Raw genomic sequence first — 10,209 nt, 5'->3', positions numbered from 1 at the left:
ATGAATGGGGTGTGAGCATGAGTGTTGGTGGTGAGGTGGTGGGGGGGCTGATGGCAGTGTTGCTTCTACCAGTCTGCCCCAGGGCAGTTGTGGCTACAATTGTAGCTCACCACCACTATGTGTAAAGTGAAAAAAATATTCAAGCAAGTCAATTTTATCTACAGAGCACATTTAACAACAACAGACGTGCTGTACAGAAGTTATCAAAGTTTACACAAGTAAAAGAAAATGAGATCAAATAAATAAAAAACACAAAATCAATAGTAGAGGAGGCCTTGATAAGGAGGGGTAGGCTGTTTCAAAGACTAGGAGCAACTACAGAGAAGGCCCGATCTCCCCTCGTTTTTAGCCTTCAACCAGGAAGGAGTGTGCACCATTAAAAGATCAGAAAGATAAGAGGGTGCCAACCCATGCAATGCCCTAAAAACAAACGGTAAAATCTCAAAATCAATTCTAAAATGACTCAGAGACCCCTGAGTAGAGCCTGTTACAATAGTTGATTAATAGTCGAGACGAGATAAAAACATGAATCCCTTTCTCAAAGTCTTTCAGGGAGAGAATGGATTTTTAAAAGTGAGGGTGTTGTCAAAATTCACCCCCAGATTTTTAGTAGCAGGCTTGATGTAGGGATCCAGAGAGCCAAGATCAAAACTGACTTGAGGGCAAGCTGGTCCAAACATTAAAACTTCAGTTTTCTTTTCATTTAAATTAAGAAAACTATAACTTCATCAAGACATTCCAGCAGACACTTAGGGGCAGTGGAGATAGGTTTTAGGGGTAAACAGAGTTTTGCACTTTGGAGGGCGGATTCACTAAGATCTGAAATAAATTGTGGTAATTAAGTTACTTCCCTAATTCCTTTAATGACGCAGTTTCCTCCTTATTTTTTGTACAAAAAAACAAGTATCTTCACTTTTGCACAAAACAAAACACTTGATATGTGATACGTCTTTGCTCTAGGTCTTCATCATCAAACCCAAAGTATTCCAATAGAAGATAATTTGACTTCCCTTGCTTGTTTACCAAGTGTTTTTGCTGCGTTTCTCCTGCCATGTTTCAAGACCACTAGCAACAACTTTCCTCGTGTTGGCCTGCAGGCTAGCTTTGGCTTTGAGAGGGGCGAGGCGAAGGGGAGGAGCTTGCATGTGTGTGGATTAAACAACTGAAAGTTAATATTAATAACATGTGTGTGCCAAGATTTATTATTTGTAGATGTCCAGAATAGTGGGTTTGTTTTATTTAGCGAATAAAACATATGTAGTATATATATATATAATAGTTTTTTTTTTCCGATTATGTAATTTTTGTAATTGTTGGGTGTATTAATCAAATCGTAATTGAATTTTGATTAATTGAGCAGCCCTATTGTGACTCCTTTTTGATATCAAGAATTTCTGGGGACGCCAAAGACTTTTTTGTCATGTCATGCGGGTCTACATCTTCAACTACAGCATGTATTCTGCAGACTTCACATGGCCCTTGACGATTATAACTCAGAAGATTACCAGTTTGGCTTTTGAAATACACAACGGTATGGCCAAGCAAGAGGGGCTGACTCCCAGTCAGAAATACCTTTCTATCAGTTCTATGCCCAGCCTGCTGGAGTACCTGAGTTACAACTGTAACTTCATGGGCATCCTGGCAGGGCCCACCTGCTCCTACAATGACTACATGGCCATCATCGAAGGAACGGGCTACCGACCTCGCCACCAGGAGAAAGCCAACGGCAAGGAGAACGGGAAGTGCAGGCACCCAAGAAGGATGTCATCTCTAAGCTATGCATGTGTGCCGTGTCGTTGGGCATATACTTGTCTCTGTGTATGCTGCTCCCAGTAGATCAGTCCGTAGACGACGAATTTGTCCGCAACCGTTCCCCCTCCAGAACGTCAACCTGTATGTGGCCATGCTGGCTCTGAGGCCCAAGTACTACTTCGTCGGGACACGAGCCGACGCCATCAACAACGCAGCCGGCTTTGGCTTCAATGGATACAACAAAGATGGCTCTCTGAGATGGGACCTGATATCAAATCTCAGAATCCTGGACATTGAGTTTCCCACCAGTTTCAAGTTGTTCCTGGATAACTGGAACATCCAGACTCCTCAGTGGCTCAAAAGGGTGTGTTACGAGCGCTGTCCCATCAACTCCACGGTGGCAACCTTCCTGCTGTCGACCATGTGGAACAGGGTTTACCCTGGATACTACCTGACCTTTGTGACGGGCATCGGCATGACCATGGCTTCATGTGCAATAAGACACAACATCAGGCCACACTTCTTGGTCTCAGACGTGCACAAACGCGCCTATGATGTCATCATGTGGGGGGTGACTCAAGTTGCCATCAGTTACACAGTGGTGCCATTCGAACTAACTTTTTCAAGAACCAATACAATGTAATTAAAACTGAACTTGATGCAGAGTACATTACCCTTAGATGCAGTGGGTCAAAAATGACCCGTTAACATTGTTTTCATGCAATATCTTCGCAATAAAAATTTGTTATTTCATATTCCAGGTATTCCTCACAAAACATGTTTTTGATATGACGCCATTGAAAATTTAGATTTATCTTTTGTAGATTTTTTAAAAATTAATTTTTGTATTACTACCCCAAGCTTCCATAAGTGGGTCAAAAATTACCTGCATGCATTTCTTATTGAATCTCATGAGATCTTTTGATTCTAATCAACTGTGGCTGGAGGAATCTATTTATTTAGGACCACACACACTTTACTTATCATCTTTCAACAATGATTTTAATTTTCAACAACAAACTTGCACATTCATGTGTGTGTGTGTGTGGACCGGTGGTGGTGGAGGCAGCAGTACATGGACATTACGACAGAAAGAGGTATTTCTCAATCTCTAAGTAGAATTATTTGTTGAACTTTGAACCGATTTTTGAACTGTTTCATTTTTTTTAAAAACGTCACACATGTAGCTATGATACAAGGTGCTTGGATATATTTAAAATGCTGGTTATACCACTAAACACAATCTCCACACTCCTTGAATATTTCAGTTCTTTAATTTGCTATAATAATTAATGACGATGATATAACAGTAATAATAATAATAATAATAATAATAATAATAATACAATGAGAACACCACTAACTAGAAAGTATTAATAATAATCAAAAAATACAATAATATGAGAATATAATGATAGTTATAAGAATAGCAGTAACAATAATACAGTAGTAGTACAATTATATAATAACAATAATAATAATAATAATAATAATAATAATAATAATAATAATAATAATAGTCAAATGCAATGTATAGCCTTAAACAATGTTGTCAATAACAATCTGAGCACACCTGAATGTTTTCTGGGTTTCTTTTGTTCAATTCATGTCTATCTATCTATCTATCTATCTATCTATCTATCTATCTATCTATCTATCTATCTATCTATCTATCTATCTATCTATCTATCTATCATGTCTGATATTTGTTACAAACAAATCCCGTGAAAATTGCTTGAGAATTGAGCGATTTATGACAACTTTAACAGTGTAGCACATCATTCTTCTATAGATGTAATGCACTGTAGGAGCGAGTTACACCGGTCCAAGATGGCCGCCCTGTTGACTTACCGCTCAGTGGGCGGCAGCAGTCGATGCAGCATCTACGTATCTATGGCCGGGGAAACGAAAGGTCGACGCAAAATGTGCGCGCCGATGCGTCGTTGACATAAACAAAGATGGCGGCGCTCAGTGAGACGGGGAGCGGGAAGCTTCCTGCGTATCGGGGCAAAATTAAAGCGGTGACATTCTGAGATAAGCCTACATTCTGAGTGAACGCATCCTTAGTAATCCTTAAATTGACCATTTATATCGTAAAAGCAGCTCTGTTTAAAAGTGAAGTGATCAGCCATCTGGCTCCCTGTCATCCTGCTGCGCACACACACACAATTGTTCCCTGTTCATGACGTCACTGGAGGTTTATTTAACTTTGTTAGCTATTTTATGTGAAAAATGGGTTTACATTTATGCGCGTTTTTTGACGCCATGCTGCTGAGTTGCGTGAAAGCCTGAAACTAAGTCAGCATCGGTAAAAGCTCCGGTGAATAGCCCTCCACCTCTACACAATAGTGTGAAATGGGACACCACGTGACTGTCGTTAACGCACATTTCAGAGGGGGAGGAATGAGACGCAGCCTAAATTAATAAAACTTTAGTAATTGGGATCGTGATTGGAATTGACTTGCTGAGGATAAAATAAATATTGTAATTTATTGTAATTGGGGAAAATGTCATCATCACAGGCCTAAAGATAAAACCCAGGAGTGACGAAGAAACAAAATCGATTGAACAACAGGTCATTGACTTCCTGAAGTCGAAGGACATTGTCCTGAACCCTGACAACATCAACTCCTGCCATCTCCTGCCAAAGAGAAATGATACCAGAGCTGTAAAAATAACCTTCACGAATATAAAATTCAAAGGAGAAATACTCAAGCAAAGAAATAAACTCAAGGGAACGAAGGTGTACATCAATGAAAACCTGACGAAACAAAATGCAAGCATTGCATGGAAGGCACGCCAAATAAAAAAAGAAGGAAAGATTGTGAAGACTTGGTCAAAAAACTGCAGGATTTACATCCTGGAAGAAGAGGACGGAAAACCAGTTCTCATCAAAACGATGGACAACTTGGGAAAATACGAAGGATCCACCTAAACAACAACACTACTGATGGTAATCATGGATATGGACCCAGATCTATATAAACACTGGAAACAAAACTCAGACTGTGATTATTTTACGGAGACCGAATTAAATGTGAAACCAAGAGTAAAAAAGGTCTGTCATTTATTCATTTCAATTGCTAGGTGGTGGGGTGATTAAGGATTACATTAAATTTAAATTCAAAGTGTTTATTGTCATATGTGCAGTTAGAAACACGTCTTTTTTTATACAATGAAATTACTACCTTGCTTATGAACTAAGATATAATAATGTGTTTATACAAGTTAAATCTAACAGTGGAAAATACAACACTGCCAATAAAACTAACAACAGCAGTTAGAAACACGCTTATGAACTAAGATATATTACATTAAAATACTACCTTGCTTGTGAACTGGGATGTGGTGATGTGTTTATACAAGTTGGATCTGATCCCATCATCAGACAGTGGAAAATACAACACTGCCAATAGAACTAACAACAGCTGGATTACCCTTGATGTAGAGACAAAACAAGGTGACATTGTGGATGAAAAGGGAAAAACCTTCCAAACACCTTCGAAAGAGGAACTATTCTTGAACTGGAGGAATGCTAACAACGTCTGGCAGGGAACAAGGCCAACACAAACAAAGATAGAGAGGACAACACTGACTACAGATGAGAATACACAAAAAAGGACGTTCAGAAGAAATCAAGAATGTTTGACCAGAGAGACATGTAAACCCATGTAAATTTGCGATGGTAAAACAGGGGACGGGACCCGGATAAGCAAACTGCTTCTCTCGTCTCCTTTTTCGGCATGTACAAAAAAAGAAAAAAAAAAAAAAAAAAAAAAAGTGAATGTAACCATGTCGGAAATAAACTGAATAAATAAAAAAAATAAATAATAAAATGCTAGTTACTGTAATCTTCGTTGAATTGTAATTGAAAACGTGAAACAAAAAAAAATGTAATTGACCCCAACCCTGGTTCCAGTAATGGTGAGCTTGTTGTACTCTCTTGGTGCCCTTTTATTCACTATTGTACACTCTGTGTCGCTTTTATCTTCTAATGTACCTTCTGTACCAGCTGCTGTATATACTGTACACCCTGCATTATATAGACTAGTACAGTGTCTGTCGGAAGTATAGATTGATATACTGGGGGCTTAAGTAGAGTTGTCAATTATGACCAAATGAGTATGTGTTTGAAGGTTGGATTAACAAAGAGGTGTACACACTGTAAAATAGCATGTATGATTTCCCTGGTTTAATTCTATGGGGCATGATAAATGTGTTGGTTTATTTTTACTCATTTTTATACATTTTTTGATTGGTGTATTTTTCTGTAATGTAAAATTACTCCAACACACACACACACACACACACACACACACACACACACACACACACACACACACACACACACACACACACACGCAAACCTTTCTTGCATTATAGATAGACAGACAGACAGACAGACAGACAGACAGACAGACAGACAGACAGATAGATAGACAGACAGATAGATAGATAGATAGATAGATAGATAGATAGATAGATATACATATAGATAGATAGATAGATAGATAGATAGATAGATAGATAGATAGATAGATGGATAGATAGCAGGTCTGTGTACTGGGTTAATCCCAATCAAACCAAGAGCAAAACACACTTTGTACGAGCGCCCTCTGGTGGAAGTCAGAAGACTCACCAGTAAAAATGTGGTTAAAAGATTGACCACCAGAGAGCAGCAAAGACAACCTTTATATATATAAAACTAGATTTTTTCCCCCCATTCACAGTTTCAGATTTCCACCTTTTATTTGATCATTGTCTGTAACATCATCATACAACTGTATGTTTACGTTTCATTTAAATGCACATCACCAGTATAATGGAGGTAGTAAACAGGCTGGGAACTGTTACTGCCACGGCTAAATAGTTTGGGATTAAAGGGATTGTACGTAATTATCCTTATAGGACAAGAGCTAATCTGTGTGTGCTGTGCTGGGAATAGAACTCCCCCCTCTGAACTGCTCTGCTCTCTGTCTTTGCAGGTGTTCTATGGACTGGAGCATCACAACACTTACAAGTCAAAGTGTTTAAAGTATCCATAACTACTGTGAAAGCTTGTATTCTGAGATTTTTCCTGATGATTGGCCTTAAAGAGTGGGAAGAAATTGTTGAAAATGAAAAGTGAATAGCCTATACTGAACTCTTAAACATCCATCCATCCATTTTCAGACCACTTTGTCCTATTTCAGGGAACTTTTCAAAAGCAAAATTCATATATATTTTTTAATAATTGCAAAACATAAAAGGAAATGTTTACATTTTAATTTTTGATGATCATTTATGTAGTAATGCTGAATAAAAACATGTTTTAGTCGCATAAGACAATTTTTAAAACTGTTCAAAATCAAAAATAAATCGATAATGTTTTCCTTTTTTTTTCTAAAACTCGTTCATCCTCATACATTCCAATGGACATACCAACATTTTACAACCTCGTCCCCACAGAGCAGCTAATAGATTATTCCTCTTCTTTTGTGCCTTCTCCTGACATCTCCACCAACACAAACTTAAATTACTGTCTTTTTGAAAAGCTTTAAACATGTTAATAAAGCACGTTATGATTCAAAGGTTTGAATATAAAGCACGGTTCAAGAAGATATTAGGAATCAAATGTAAAAACAATCCAGCAAAAGTGACTCAGACAGAATCAACTAGAAAGAAATCCAATATAAAACCACAGCTAATACAAGTATACAATATTACCAGATACAGATCCCAAACAAATAAAAAAAAGACTCAGAATGGCCCAATAATGACTTATGGCACACTATAGTCAAACTCAAGGCCCGGGAGTCAAATGTAGTCTTTTAGAGCATCTGATTTACATGAGTCATTGCGTAACATATAACATAATTCAGTTATAGATATCTCGGCCCCTCCAAATACACAAATTCAATAAACCTATTTGCAGGGCTCACAGTTTTCCCATGCTTATAAATGCAATCATTTTAATCTCAACTTGTTGAAAGAACTCTATTTTTTTTTCCAAAATCTTGCAATTTTCCTGAAATTATTTCACTGTATTCCCCAAAATTAAACATCGCTAGATATTGTCGGTGCCTTACATACTTTACATATTATTTCTATGTGGAAGTACAAACTAGATCAAAATAAAGTTGATATTACTTGTTTTCCCACCTGTATTCTGCAGCCTACTCAAGATCAAACTGGTCTGTGTTTGGTCCCTGTTACTAACATCATAAATACAGTAAAATAAAACAAAATAAAAAGAATTATTTGCAGTTGTAAAAAGTTGGAACCATATTTGTGGAGTCGCACCTTCAGTGAGTATAGATTGTTGATGGTTTAATGAAGGACCTGTTTGGTTCCTGTTAAAATAATGTTATATCACATTATCTTTAAAATACCATAAAGACATTTACAGTCAGGAACAAGAAACAAAGCAAATTGTAAACAGTTTGTGATACAACAGAAAGTGAGTTTTCCAAATGGAGTATAAAGTACAGCAGTTTTTCCCTTTAAAAATACTTTATTTAATATAAATGTACTGTAGTAATGATCATTACTCTCACTTATAGCTCATAATTATGCTATAGATTCCTTACCCTATAAACCAGTGTTTCTCAAATGGGGGTACGCGATGGCATTACAGGGGGTACTTGAGAGAGAGATAGAGAGAGTGGAAAATTAACAAATAAAAGCATAAAATATATGCAGTTTTGTAATGTGTATTTTTGGTTAAATATGATGGAAATGATCTTGATTAGAACATGAACTGAAAATACAAGGTCAGTGTTGGTTCCACACCAGGTGGGAGATGATCAGAAATGATAAACACTATAGAAATAAATCTATGGATGAGACTGTAAATACTGTTTCATTCTACTTATTTACAAAATCAGATTGTTTCAAATGTGTGTTATCATTCATTCATTTCATCATTACACTCTATAGTTGTTTTGTTTATAGCATCTTAACTGTTGGGTCGTGACCCAAAAGTGGGTCACAGACCTGTACTGGGTGGGGCACGGTCAAAAATAAATAAATACTTAATGTCTCTCATGGTGGACTCATTTTTTATTTTGAAAGAAACATTTATTTTGACAGGCATGCCATGAAATGCATGTTGCACTGGAAAATATATAGATTTATGTTTTGAAAAATATTATATCAGTGTGCTTTCAATAGCTATTTTTGAAAAACTAAATTTGGTTGGTTGAATTTTAAAAAGAAGTGGGTCGCGATTTAAAACCCCTTTAACCCCAACTGACCCGCCGGCGGGGGCAACTCCAGCTTCTGCGACTCGTACGGGTCTTAATGTTGTAAAGAATGAATGAAATCACACATTATATACGTCTCCGTAATCCTAGGAAACTCAGCTAAAACTGTAGCCAACCCACATTCAGAACAAAAGACCACAGCACACACACCAGGCCATCATGTTCAAAGAGGGAAAGGTCGACAACTCGGCAAACTCAGCCTTTTTCCACTGCTGTGAGTCACGAAATAAACACAGAGCTCTATAACAAGAGCCTATGTGAAACTACAGGCCGAGCTGAATCGACTGATATACAGGTCAGGTACAGTATGTTACGTACCAAAACAACGCCACAGAATCAGAAGATACACCGCGGAAAAAGTCAGCAATGATGACCAATGGTGTCTTCCCTTTGTTGTTTCTTATCAAAAGTGGCTCCAGTGCATAAACTCTATATTTTGATAAATCCAAATTGTGTAATAGGACAGATACCGCTATTACACACATTTGAGCACTACTCAGTCAAGAAATCCGTCCAATGAGGTGCAGCGCTTGTGCGTAAAATGGTCGGTTCCTCCTTTACCCAGCTCTGATTGGCCAGGGCTAAAGCCCACTCCCATGTTTGATATCCCCACTTTCTACAGGCTCTAAGCTTTACAATGCAATGTTAAACATTCTGATTGGTCAAAGCATTGCTGAATAAGAGCCACGCGTAATGGCACCAAAGAGTAGAACCAAAAATAGCATTGTGCTTAGCACAGCAGAGACCTGAATAAAATGGAAATAAAAGTGTTTATTTCAAGCCAAATCGCAACAGCTAGTCGTCAAAATACGACTAACAATGATTGGAATCAATTTGACTGACATATTACAGTTACAGGCTTGTTCCCAAACTTGTGGAAAACTTTGGCACGGTTGTGGTAAAGTGGGCTTCCAACTGAAATTTTTTGTGCAAAAACTTGTGTATCTTTGTCCTATTGTTTATTATTATTATTATCAACAAACTTGCTACAGTTGACGTCCATACATTAGTTCAATTATTTCTGCTTTTACAGCCTTCGATAATGATGACTGGCTTCATATGTAAAAGCCTCTAGTTTTTTTTAGGGGCGGACTATAGATTTCTGTATTTGAAACAGGATTTATTGTCACTCATGTGTTTCCCAAATTTAACATCATCTGTAACCACTAAGGGTCCTTCTTCAATCTGAACAAAAACGAGTCATGTAGGTATT

The 10,209-nt window shown here is 37.5% G+C and overlaps 1 pseudogene; it reads left to right on the top strand.

Annotated features, from left to right (window-relative positions):
* Positions 1-2,395, top strand: LOC114475271 (membrane-bound O-acyltransferase domain-containing protein 2 pseudogene; annotated as a pseudogene).
* Positions 2,396-10,209: the final 7,814 nt, after the last annotated feature.

This window comes from Gouania willdenowi, chromosome 14 (assembly GCF_900634775.1).
Source record: "Gouania willdenowi chromosome 14, fGouWil2.1, whole genome shotgun sequence".
NCBI classification, from domain to species: domain Eukaryota; kingdom Metazoa; phylum Chordata; class Actinopteri; order Blenniiformes; family Gobiesocidae; genus Gouania; species Gouania willdenowi.
The sequence above is the reverse complement of the archived record's forward strand: the minus strand, read 5'-3'. Positions and strand labels throughout refer to the sequence as shown.